General features: G+C 37.1%; 1 protein-coding gene across 1 annotated transcript in view; it reads left to right on the forward strand.

Annotated features, from left to right (window-relative positions):
- CSMD3 (CUB and Sushi multiple domains 3) overlaps positions 1–13497 on the forward strand; it is a 1090172-nt gene that overhangs the window by 198511 nt on the left and 878164 nt on the right. The gene's annotated exons all lie outside the window — the stretch shown is intronic.

Below are 13497 nucleotides of genomic sequence, written 5' to 3' on the forward strand. Positions count from 1 at the left end.
TAACATGTTTTCTTCCTTTATTGAATGATGCTTAATTTATTTATTTTTTATTTAATGAGCATTCATTTGATTTTTTTGTTACATTTTATTTAAACCTGGGTAATCTGATTTTTTTTTTTTTTAAGTTACTGTGCAGGTAAAATATTGTGATATTAGTCTTTAAAAATATCACATCTATATTTGGGAAGCAGCCTAACCAACAAGTTTGCACAATAATTACCAGATCTCATAATTATGGAATTTTAGTACATTCAACTTCCTTCTTGCTTCAATTATTTAAAATTTGCTGTGTGGTGGAAATAAATGTATCCTAGCAATAAAAACTTATTTTTAAATACTATGATTACATTTTTGAAATTGTAACCATTTATTTTCGAAATATAGCAAAATATTCTGCTTTACAAAATATTGTGAAACCAAAACATGAAAACGTAGCTGCCTTAATAATATTTATTTTTATTTTTTATTCTTTCAATACAGCTTCTTCCCCTTTTGAACAAAAATATCTCCCTTAACATTAGAATTTCAGATATTATAACTTATGTCACCCACTTTCTCAAATGTATTTTGGACTCTTAGCCATCATATGGGACAAAACAACTATTTTATTAAATTAATAAGATACTAAAGCAAAGTAAACTTCTTAGAGCTGTGAACTACCAATATTTAGTATGCTATAAATATAAAGAAAAACATAAAACAACTCATATATTAGTAAACCAGAAATTTGAGCAGAAGCCAAGATTTGATCATTTTTAATTAACATATGTAACTCCTTTAAGTAAATAAGACATATTTACTTAAAGGGGCTGTACGAGTTAAATTAAAATTCACTCTAGGCTTTTAAATGGTATAAAATAAAAATGCATCATAAACTTGCCTGTTTCTCTCTTGATGTTATCAGAACTGCTGCTACTGTTGTTCTTTCCCTCCTGCTGTTTGTATTTGTAGGCTGCAGTGATGACATAAAGTTATACAACATGTCACTGTCCTTAGTGGTCTTGTCCTATGTATAGCTGATTGACTATAGCAGTCATATGCTGAAGATCGCTATATGACCAATGTAGTCTTGTATACAAGCCTGGGGAGATAGACTAGAGCTGTAGCACTGAGTACTGCAGGGGAGAAACAGGGCGAGTATAAGATGATTTTTTTATTTTATAGCATTAATTGGAATAGAGCCAAATTTATTTAATTTGAACAACTTTAAATAGATTTTCAATTTTTTTTGTTATGGTAGGTGCCAGCCATTTTGCAAACATAAAAGAACAGGAAGTACCACTCCTAGAAGAAAAATATTCCCATATTCCCTTACCTGTTAGAAAGGTACATGATTTAAACTATAATGAAGGTAATATTTTTTTTACCAGATACTGTATTTGTGAGTTATAATCTTCATTCTGATCATCATCTATGTCACATGACCAGCACTCTGCCTCTCCAGCTGACACAGGACAGGAAATTAGTTATTCCTCTATTTATTTCTATAAGACTGATATTGATGCCCCCATATACATACATAGAGAAACTGACTTCCTGGCCACATATAAGATGCTGTGTTATTTGGAGAAGCAGAGTGTTGGTCACATGACATAGCTAAGAATCACAAGGGAAGGCATAACTGACAAATACAATCATTGGTAAGAAAATTGCTTCCACTACAGTTTACATCATGTACCTTTCTAACAGGAAATAAATAAAAATATTTGTGGGAGTGATTCTTTCATTATATTTTCCCAAAAAATATGACAAACCTTTATTTTTCTAGTTTCTGATATTAACAAGTTGTCAGTTTAACATATTGTATTTGACAAACATTGAAAGGTCAATGTCTCATAACATAACAAATCTTGGCTTTGACATTTTTTTTATTTTTTAGGTTAAATTATTTTCAATTCTATATGATTCTATAGGAAGGATAAAGATTTGAGTTTATCAAAATGTCTATTTACACTGTGTACTCCACCTATACTTTGTCCTTTTCACAACGTGTTCAGGAGACCTATATCTTATATCCCTTCTTTGATGTAAATAACAAACAGTTCCTGGAATGAGAGACAGAGAGAGAAAACACTTCTTAGTATTTCCTTTGACAATGTCTCCCCTCTCCCTTCGGTCAAGATCATGAATATTAAAGGGTTCTTCAAAGATTTATTGCAGTTGAGCATTTGTTAAGAAAAAATACTTGTCTCCAAATTGCTTGGAATATGGATACAGTTCTGTTTTGTTTATTAGACATACTATATATCTGGTTAATTTTTCAAATCATAAAATTAAAAATCTGTATTTAATAGAAGATAAATTATATTTTACTATAAATGATGATATTGATTATTATTAGTGCTAGCAGCAATAATAGACAATTAGACAATAGAAATTATACTAGCATTGCTTATTACATAATAGGCTTAATATTTACAGTATATGTATTAACAAGAAATTTAAAGTATATGGACACACAGATTTTAATGCAGTTGACATAGAGTTTTGAAGCCAAACCTAGGAGGACATTCATAAAACACAAGCCGATTCTTTCTTTCTTGCCTTATGACCAATTTCTGGTATTGAAATAAAATAAAAATATGTAAAACTTTGCAAAGAGTCAAATCTTCCTGAGAAGAGTCATGGTTATTCATAATCTCCTGCTTTCCCCCATCATCTACTGATGATTGTCAGTTCTCTCCTAGAGAGAAATGGAGAAAACTAGGTAGAAGACTGTCAATCATCAGCAGGTGGCAGGAGAGCAGGAATTCATGAATAACCTGGACTCTTCTCAGGTGGCCGTGACTCTTTTCCAGGCCCAGTCTGCAATGATTGTGATGTCGGTTCTCGGCAACCACTTACTTTTAACTTTTAAATGACAGACTGCTGAAATAAACTCACCTGTCTCTACTTTATGCTGCTGTTAGTATGGGCAGCGTAAAGTTGATGACTGGTACCCTTTAAGAATATTTTTTATATTTTTTTATTGAATTGCTATTTTAAAAAAATGTATGTTCTGCCTTTTTGTTAAATGAAAAAAAGGGGATCAAGTAAAATCTTAAAATGACAAAAATAGTAAAAACAAAACTCTGGGAATAATGAAACGTGTATGTGATTGTCTTGTCGTAATGGATCAGTTTGTATTTTAGGTTGACACTTGATAAGAAATAGTGAATATGAAAAAGACTGGAATTTCAATAGTGTAAAAAATGTGAAAAAAGGTATGTTGGTAAATAACATTCTGTTCTCTTGTATGTGTCAGTCTATGACCATGCTATCCTGAACATAGACTGTATGATTGATAGATAGATAGATAGATAGATAGATAGATAGATAGATAGATACAAAGGAGCTAGATAAATAAATAGATAGATACATAGATAGATAGATAGAAGAAATAGATACATTGGAGAGATGGAGAGATGGAGAGATAGAGTGATAGATAGGAGATAGATACATAGACTCCAGCCAATCAGCAATTCAAACAGTTCACAGTGCTTCAGTGCATGCCGTGGCCTCTTTGTATCTCACCATGCACAGAGCCATCCGTTGTATAGCAGCTGCGTCTGGTATTGTAGATCAGCTCCATTTACTTAATGGGAGCTGTGCCTAAGCCATGTGACTGATGAACGTGACGTCGCTGGCCAGGAAGAGGTCACAGGGCTCACTGGAGTGTTGCGGCTTCTTCAATCAGGGGTGCAGGCTGTCGGATCCCAGACAAGCTGATTCTGATATAGATGACACCTGTCATCTATATCAGAAACTAAGAAAACCCCATTAAAACATTCACTGTCATATTTTTACTAACAATGTGGCCATTTTTGCTATTGAATTTGAAACACCCATGGAAGCATCTGAATTTAAAGCTACCCTATCGTGAAATGGAATAATAATGTTCATTGATCAGAGATTTGAAGAACCTGTATGTGTAAGGGATCAGTGCTCTGTTTTGGAAATTAGATTTGATGCAAAACTGGCTCCTTCCCATTTATTTTGTGAAAATGGAATGGTCTCCTGGTTATGACAAAAAACATCTGAGGCATTATAGAGAATGACTAAGTAAATCACTGCAGCATTGTTCTAGTGCCATTTTCAATGTTAATAGCGACCTATACGCAACTTAGTGCTAGTTAGCATGCCACGGATTAGGTTTAATTTGTGTGAAATAGTTTATTTTCTTAAATTTTTCCTATACTTTCCTCTTACTTGGCTATTTTTTTATTTTCTTATGTTCTGTCATATGTGAAGTTTTGTATAATATCTTGGGGTATGAGTGTCACAGTGCAAGGGGAGAGTAGTAGGACATCAAGCAATGACAATCCTTGTTACTGAACCACTCATAAAATGTTCTGAACCTTCCCAAGAAGCAGCATAATACTGATATGAATCTACTGGGACAGGTTTTACAAGTTGTCTTTTTGGTGTGCAAAATCATCCTGCCCAGTCTGATGGATTTTTTGCCCTATGCATCATATTATACAGGTGTTCGGCCCATTAGATACAGTATATGTAAAGAATCCTATTCAGGAAGAGGCTGTGAATAAAAGCAGCAGTAATAGTGATCTAAAGGTGTGTCCACTTTAACTTTTCCACTTTTTTCATTAAAAGGATTTTCAGAGATATTTTGACTGATGACCTATCCTCTGGATAGTTCATCAGTATTTGACTGGTGGGAGTCCAACACCGAGGACCCCTGCTGATCAGCTGTTTGAGAAGGCACCACAGCACACAGTAGTGGTCTTCTTGCAGCTTTACCTAGGCCGTGTGATGTCATGTTCATAGGTCACATGGCCTAGGCACAACTTAGCTTCATTGAAGTGAAGGGAGAAGAGCGAGATATCAAGGACAGCCATTATACAATGTACAGCTCTGGTAAGCTAAGAGAAGATCAGATGCTGATGACCTACCCAGTGGACAGGTCATTTATTAACCCTATTAAGGACATTTCTTACAATACCAATTCAATACATGATCATCAAATGCTTGCAAAACCCTTAACAGGCTGAACCATTGGGTGGCCACATATAGCATAAACAACACCAAATAGAGTGAAATTGTGTTTTTTTAAGCTAATCATCCAACCACTTATTTAAGGATATGTTGAACCAAGAGTGAAAGTTAGGGAGGACACATCTGTACATAGGGGTGGTGTGACTTGTTTTTGACTACATAGGGCACATTCCTCTCCGTTATTTCCTCTGCTATATCATAGAAAGTCATTGATATATATATATATAGAGGATTGTCATGTGGGTGCATCTTTGTGCCTGTATTATGGCTACAAATCCCCTTACACCTGTATGTCTGATAACCCACAGTCTGGATTTTGCAGGTGCAATATTATCATCTCAAATGGGCCAAAAAATGTTATGCCTATTATGGTTTAAAAGGTGACAAGGGGTTTCACACTCTATAGAGTTAGCAAGCCACCTACCCAGGAAAGCATAGGACGCATGGATACCTCTGCATGCGAACTAGTGTGAACAGTAGGTCTGCTGTCCTGAAAAGCAATTCAATATTAGCCTAGTCTATGAAACTTAGCAAAATAATTTATTAACATTATTTATTAGAAACAGAAGAAAAAATGCTTAACTACTTATATGTGCAATGCAATCTTAAAGTACTTTGCAGTTATCTTGAATATTGCTCATTAACATTGCAATATCCATTATTGTATAGCGGTTAATTGGGCAGAACATGATACCGCACCACCATTACTTATTGTCACTTCATTCCATGCACTAACTACAACATTACAGCTTAATGTTGGAAATCATCTCATTGTTAAGTGGAAGACATTGCAATTCTATTAAGCCACTGGATTTTCAGAATTCACTTAGCACTCCTATCATCTGGATCCAATGAGTGATGAGTTTTAAAAACAGAACAAAATGCTAAATGCTATGCTTTCCTCAATTAATAATGGAAATTTCCAAAGATGAGGACTCATTGCTCACTTCTATTTAATGCTAAATATATAACTTCACAAAATATAGGATTATTTTGCATCAGAGCCCTAGATAAGTCACTGCCAAACATAGGCGATGTAGGATATAGTATATATGTAGTACAGAAGGCACTTGCCAATCTTGCTCTGCTGTGAGTCCTGTATAAGAGGAGCTTCCTTCCGCCCTTCCTCCGGTGACCTAGTGTGCTGGAGTGTCTTCTGCTCCTTCCAGCTCACATATGCGGCTCCGGCCGGTAGCTCGCACATGTAGGGGACCTGCGTTTCTGTGTCCAAGGGAGCGAGAAGCTTCCTTGTGAAGTCACACTCTGTTAGCTACGGGTGCATCCCAGGTACAAGATTCTTCTGGTGTGTTTTGGAATAGAAGTATTCCTTCCTTTCAAAACTCGTCGGAGGAATCTTGTACCTGGGAGGCACCCGTAGCTAACAGAGTGTGACATTACTTGTTTGATGCAACCCATTATCTTTGGCAGCAGCTGCCTGACACTAGGTTTTACTGCTTAGTTTGAGGTTGTTAAAATTCCTATGTCCTTTTCCATGTCAGTGTTACCGAGTGTTTTACCATTTAGTATGTACGGGTGACTTGCATTATTCCTTCCCATGTGCATAACCTTACATTTGTCAGTGTTAAACCTCATCTCTGCAGTCTCTGTGTAAGTGTGTATACAGAGATAGCTGTCAGTCACTGATAGCTGTACATGTGGAGGTATTATCAGTGATTGATAGCATTCCCTATGTAAGTGTGTATACAGAGATTGCTGTCAGTAACTGATAGCTGTGCATAGGAAGGTTTTATCAGTGATTGATAGCATTCCCTGTATAAGTGTGTATACAAGAGATGGATGATATCTGCACACCATTGATGGTGGGTGCTCATAGAGGACATACGTCAGTCTATTCCAAGGAGATATCCACAGCACACAAGAGGTCCTTATGAGAAAGTGCTTTTAATACATAACGTTTAGTTTACATCATTTTGCTCCATCCAGAGAAAGTATAAATGTAACAGGCCAAAAATGAAACCCCAACGTTTTGGTTGTGTAGTGACCTTTATCAAGGGATCTGTGACCTAAGTGAGAGCTCTGAGCTCCAGAGTCTGCTTCCAGAGCTCTTACTTAGGCCACAGATCCCTTGATAAAGGTTGCTACACGACCGAAACATTGGGATTTAGTTTATGTATGGCCTGTTACATTTATACTTTCTCTGGATGGAACAAAATGATATAAACTAAGTGTATATACAGAGATAGCTGTCAGTCCCTTATATTATATAATATGCAGAGATGAACAAAGTTATGAAAGATTTGATTTGACTGCTTGACCGAATCAACAAATAAATTTGTGATTACCTTGTCACTAAGCACTTTGTATGTTCCTTGATTGAAAACACCATGCAAAATTTTGCGTGGTGGCGAGATTTTAGGCAGTTTCTGCCATCAAGATGGCCATGACAGCCTCTTCATATGCAAATAGATGAGGTGAGTATGTATTTTTTTTTTTTACTGCAATTTCAGGAAAAATAGATTCATTACCACAAAGCATAAGGAAATTCGGCTTTGGGGCAAATCAAATTTTTTCTGAAATTTGGATCAAAGTAAATTTTCTTGGCTTCAATTTGTTCAACGTTAGTAATATGCAGAAGTTTTGCTGAATCTTTCACTACAAAACTATATATCAATTTTCTCAGCTTCTTCTGCACTATAATATGCTGTCTGCATTGCATTTTGTGGTGACAGGTCCTCTTTAAAGAAGTCCTATCATAAATTTTATAACTTTACCAATAAACAGGTTGTCTCATCTCAGACAGTGGGGACATATTAGTAGAATATGTCCCCCATTATCTTATAGCTGCGGGTCACACCTCTGGGCCCTGCATCTATATCAGGAATGGAGCTCCTCAAAGTGGTGGCTGGAGGACTCCGATCCGGCCACCACCAAGCGCTCTCCCCATAGAATTAAATAGGAGCGCACCGGACACGATGCTCCCATTAACTTCTATAGGCCCATCTGTAATAGCTGAGCTAATACTCAGCTATTTTCAGCAGCCCCATAGAAAATAAATGGTGGGTCCTGCACTTATTAGACAACAGGGGTATATTATATTAATATTACCCCATTGTCCAAGATGACACAGCCCCTATAATATAATGCACAACCCCAATTCAAAAAAGTGTAATGTAAATAAATGTAAGCAAAAACAAAATGCAATGATTTTACAATCACAATAGATCATAGAACACAAATCAGATGGTGAAAGTGAGGCAATTTACGGAAAAAAATGCATCTAAAAAAACTTGAGACAGGGACATGTCAGCCATTGTGTAGCATTCCCTCTTCTTTTAACAACATTCTGTAAATATCTGGGAAGTATGGAGACCAATTGCTGGAGTTTTGGAAGAGGAATATTTTTCCATTCTTGTCTGATGTAGGATTCTAGCTGCTTTAACAGTCCTGTGTCTTTTTTGCCAGATTTTTGTTTTTGTTTCATGATGTGCTATATGGCCAGTTCAACACCCGTACTCTTCTTCTGCAAAGCCATGCTGTTGTGATGGAGACAGTATATGGGGTAGCATGGTCTTGCTTAAATTTGTAAGGCCTTCCCTGAAAGATGCGTTATCTAGATTGGAATATAGGTTGTTCTAAAACCTCTATACACTGTTTATAGTTCCTTTCCAGATGTGTAAGCTGCCCATACTATAGGCATTAATGCAACCCCACACCATCAGAGATGCAGGCTTTTGAATTTTACGCAAATAGCAAGCTTGATGGTCCCTCTCCTTTTTTCTGGATGGTATTGACATATGGCTTTTTATATGCACGATACAGCTTTAACTTGCATTTCGTGTATTGCACAGCAGACAATTTCCACAGGCAATGATTTTTTGAAGTGTTCCTGAGCTCATGCAGTGATTTCCAGTACAGAATCATGTCTGTTTTTCGCAGTGCCACTTGAGGGCCTGTAGATCACGAGCATCCAATATTGATGATCGTTGGCCATGTCCTTTGTGCACATAGATTTTGCCAGATTCTCAGAATCTTTTGATGATGTAAGTTGATTGTGGGATATTCACAAGTATTCACAATTTTACATTGTGGAACATTTTTATAAAATTGTTTTTTATATGCCCATCTTTTCTTCTAAGAGTGATATGAATGAAAGGCTAAACTGGATGGACATATGTATTTTTTCAGCCTTACAAAATGTGCTACTATGAAACTTTGCCTGTAGCATTCTTTTCTTTATACCCAGTCATGTGACTTAGTAGCAAATTGCTCCTCCTGCTATTTTTATTAGTACCACTTAATTTTCCAGTGTTTTGTTGCCAGGGGGAACATTTGAATATGGAATATATCAATAGCATTTTTTTTGGTTTTTGTTTGTTTTTCAACCAACTAACAGTTTTGCCCAAGCTCTGCTTGGACTTTAAGAAAGAGTACTTGACATGGTTGTTCGAGTCTTATAATAACTTGAGCAAACCCTGTAAAAGGCTTAAAATAGAAAATGAATAAATATTCACTTGTTTTCTTCTCTGTTTCTTCTATGCTGTGCTCTGGTCCTCCTGCTGCTGATGTCATCGAATTGGCTGAAGTGGTGACTTGTGTGCACAGAACGCTGCAGCCAGAAAAACAACAAACAGAGGTGAGGACTGGAGCATAGGGCAGGAAGTAGCAGAGGAGAAAATGGGTCTGTATTCATTTGTTATTTTAGGCTGATTACCCAAGTGTTTATATACGGTAGCTGAGACAACCCCTTTAACAGTTCAGCTTGAGCAAAGCTTGGGCAGCAGAGTCAGGGGGTAGGCTGCTTTAACTCCTCGCATATCTGGCTGGGTAGAAGCTAGAGATAAGGGAGTAGTATTGCTTGAAAGCTTACAGTCTAAGCTTTAAAATAAGGTTACAGCATTAACTGCTCTATATCTGGAGATATAGCTATTTGAAATCGGGTCATGAGTGATATCAGCTTAACATAATATATTTCAGCTGCATTCACTCCTGATTTTAATTCTAACAGCTTTATATGCGGTACATATGAACATAGGACTGCACCTTTTGCACTTTCATTACCAGTGACAGGCAGTGTAAACACGATCACGCCTGTTGCTGACTTCTCTAAAGTCAATCAAAGTGCAAAGGGTTTGGCAGTTACAGAGAGAGAGCTGAGCCTCTAGGTGCAATGACAACACCCCCTTTGCTCCTAAAGGCTCATTTGCATATATAAAAACATAATTTTTCTCAGCAATGCGCGCACATATGAACGTGGGACCAACACAAATGCCTTCAACTGCCAAGGACACATACAACAAGCCAGCCAGTTTCATAGGCACAAATTTGCTGACAGGTGCCCTTTAAAATGGCTATCTAATCTTTACGAGGTCCTCCGACATTTCCCTTTCCCTTCCCTTGTTGGGGAAGAGAAGGATGGTGCTGTTAGATGTTAACATGCTAGATTATTTTGCTTTTAGGAATTAAAGCTGCTGCCAGAAGTGCCTGGCATCAAATTACTCCTCTCTCTTCATTCAGAACACATGCATGCTTAGCCAAGCGTGCGCATATATAGGAGAATCTGGAGAGATGGATGACGTCCGAATGAGTTCTTGGCCGGTAGCTATCTAATACGTATGCCCAGTTTTCCTTAGCCTTATCTACACTGTAGTACAAATTGAAGGACTATTCATTTATATAATCCATCTTATTAAAAAGTAGGATTTCTTTATTGTGATCATTGCTCGCCTATTAAATCTCTGTTCTTGAACCTAGAATCCCCTTTGATGTTCAATCCTGACATAACGCTACATTGTGTATAAACACTGTCAATTATCTTTGATTAGAATCTTTTTTTTCTGCATCCTCAAAACCAAATAATTAAAAACCTGCAAGCTAGCCAATTATCACAATCATGGTGCATTACTGATTAAAAATATATTTAAGCACAGAGTTGACCTTGCAGAGCGTGAGATTTATCAGACAGTGTTCTTTTAATAAGCAGAAGGGCAATCATTTTAATTCATTTGTTTTTTTCCTTATTCTTTTTTGCTGACTAAGATCTCTGGCAAGCTGTATCTTTTTTTGCCTTCCCTCTCCTTCACCTAAGCACTTTGCTGAATTGGAGCTTCCACCGCATATAATTTTCCAATCTGCTTATCAGTGTCAATTTCCCATTCATTTATCAGTTTTGCCAGATCATCAATTCACATGTCTGGAATTATTTTTTTATAAATTAATCATTGCTTTATTGATTTTAAAGGTGATGACGTTTTTGAACTGTTCTGTTTTATAACCATACCTGACAGGTAAAATGCTAGCAGGCAGAGGCTTACCTCCTTTTCTATATATTTGTCAATACCTGATTTTGCTAAAACAATGCGTTTAGGGTAATGAAGACTTGATAATAAGATAGCTCCTCTACTGTCTACCGCACAGTCTCTTCTTTTTAAACCACTTTACAAGTCAACTCAAGAATGTTCCAGTAGATGTCTAATTCAAAGCCAAAATTGAAGAGTTTTTTTGGGGACTTAGATATTGATGACTTATCTTCAGGATGGTGCGACTCCCAACACCTCCACCCTCCAGCTGTTTTGGGCAGCCACTGAGGCAGGAAACTATGCAGCGGATGGAAAACTCTGTCCACTTGGTAGCTTCTCACGCTGGCGCACTGCAGGTCAGCCCTCAATCACTTGAATGGGTCAGTGGGGGTGACTCATCCACTTGAATCACTTGAATGGATCAGTGGGGGTTCCGGGTGTAAAACTTTCCCTCTGATCTGATATGGGTGGCCTATTCTGAAAAATCCTTTCCTAGAAAAACCCTTTAGGAATTATAAGAAATCATAATCAAAACCATTAGAAAGACCAAGTATAATATAAGAGGTAAAGTAAGTCACCCCCATTCTCCTTGTATGGGTGTATGTAGTACTGTATGGGCAAGGCATCATGCACATGGTTGCATTACAGCTTCAACCAACCTGCAAGCTGTACAGAGCTATTATATGGCACCCATAATACTATGGAGCCATAATATATTTCAGAAAACAGATCTTTGCACTTTGCATGCTACTGTACATAAAATATGATATTGCAGGATCACACCAAAAATATATTCATTAGATGATGCTATACAGATACAGATAGGGTGTGCGGCACCCACAGCTTCCATGCATATAGCTCTGCTATGTTTCAAGTGACCATAATTTGGGTGAATTTTATTGTATTTGTTAAAGACACAACATGTCTTTCTGCAGTTCAAATATAGAACATCGGGTTTTAAAGGGGATTCATTGGGGACAAAATAGTTTAAAAAAAGGGGCTACAATGCAGCAACGATCCCCGCTGCTCTTCACTTCCTTCTCCTGGCTTGATACACAGGAAATGACTGGTAGTGGTGACCCACCTTTGCCAGTGATTGGCTAATCAAGCATTTCCTGCCGTTTTCAGGAGCCAAGTGGAGAGCATCGGGGGCCAGAGTGGGAATTGCAGAGATGCAGTAAGGTGAACAATGCTTCTTTTTTATTCTTAACTAGGGATGAGCAAACTTCAAGTTTTGAAGTTTGAGTTCGGGTTCGGGTATATGCTAAATGGCATTATGGATTCTGTTACCGCAAACTATAACGCAATTCCATGATGGAATCCATAACGGAATGCCTTTTGAGGCATTCTGTTATGCATTCCATCATAATAGAAGCATATGGCTAGCATAACGGATCTGTTATGCATGCCTTCATGGAACTGAGTTATGGTCCGTGGTAACAGAATCCTTAATGCAATTTAGCATAAACCCGAACTCAAACTTCTAAACTTGAAGTTCGCTCATCCCTATTCTTAACCTATTCTTTCCCTTTTTAAAAACACAATAAAGGTGCTGATCTACTATTAGTTCATTAGAACCCAAGCGGACCAGAATTTGTTATCAAAGCATTTTTTTTTTTTTTTTAACAAGCCATGCACCAGGGTCTATCACATGCTCGGGATAATTATTCACTACTTGTAGGAAGGTTACTACTGAATGACAACAATCATAAATCTTGAAAACGATGAGGAATTGATATAGAAAAGTTACAAATACCATTTCAGTAAATCAAATAATAATATTTATTTATTCAGTTGTTAATTATAAAATGTGCCTATGGATTCCACATTAGAAAGAAGCTTTCTTCTGGAAGCATTGCTCCTAGGACAGCATAGCTCCACAATACAAGGTCATACGAAGGCTCTATGCATTAGCACACAGAGCACCTGCAGCTGGACCATAGCAATTGCATATGCTGATGTACTGCCTTCAATGTGTGTATGAGCCCTTAGAATAAGTGTCCCAAAGTAGCAGATCTAAATTTACAAGAATACTTTTCCCCATGATAGTTTAGTGGGTTTGGATGCCTCAGTAGATCTACCTAAAGAATGGTGTGGCAATGAATGGTGTTCATGACAAGCCCAACACTAGTTCACCTATACTATTACAATTTCTCCACAGTGTATATGATGTGACATGAACACACAATGTTATTTTCATGCTCACTCTCTCTAATCAATAAGTAACTTTATATGCCAATTGAAGGGG

This window comes from Bufo gargarizans, chromosome 5 (genome assembly GCF_014858855.1).
Source record: "Bufo gargarizans isolate SCDJY-AF-19 chromosome 5, ASM1485885v1, whole genome shotgun sequence".
NCBI lineage: Eukaryota > Metazoa > Chordata > Amphibia > Anura > Bufonidae > Bufo > Bufo gargarizans.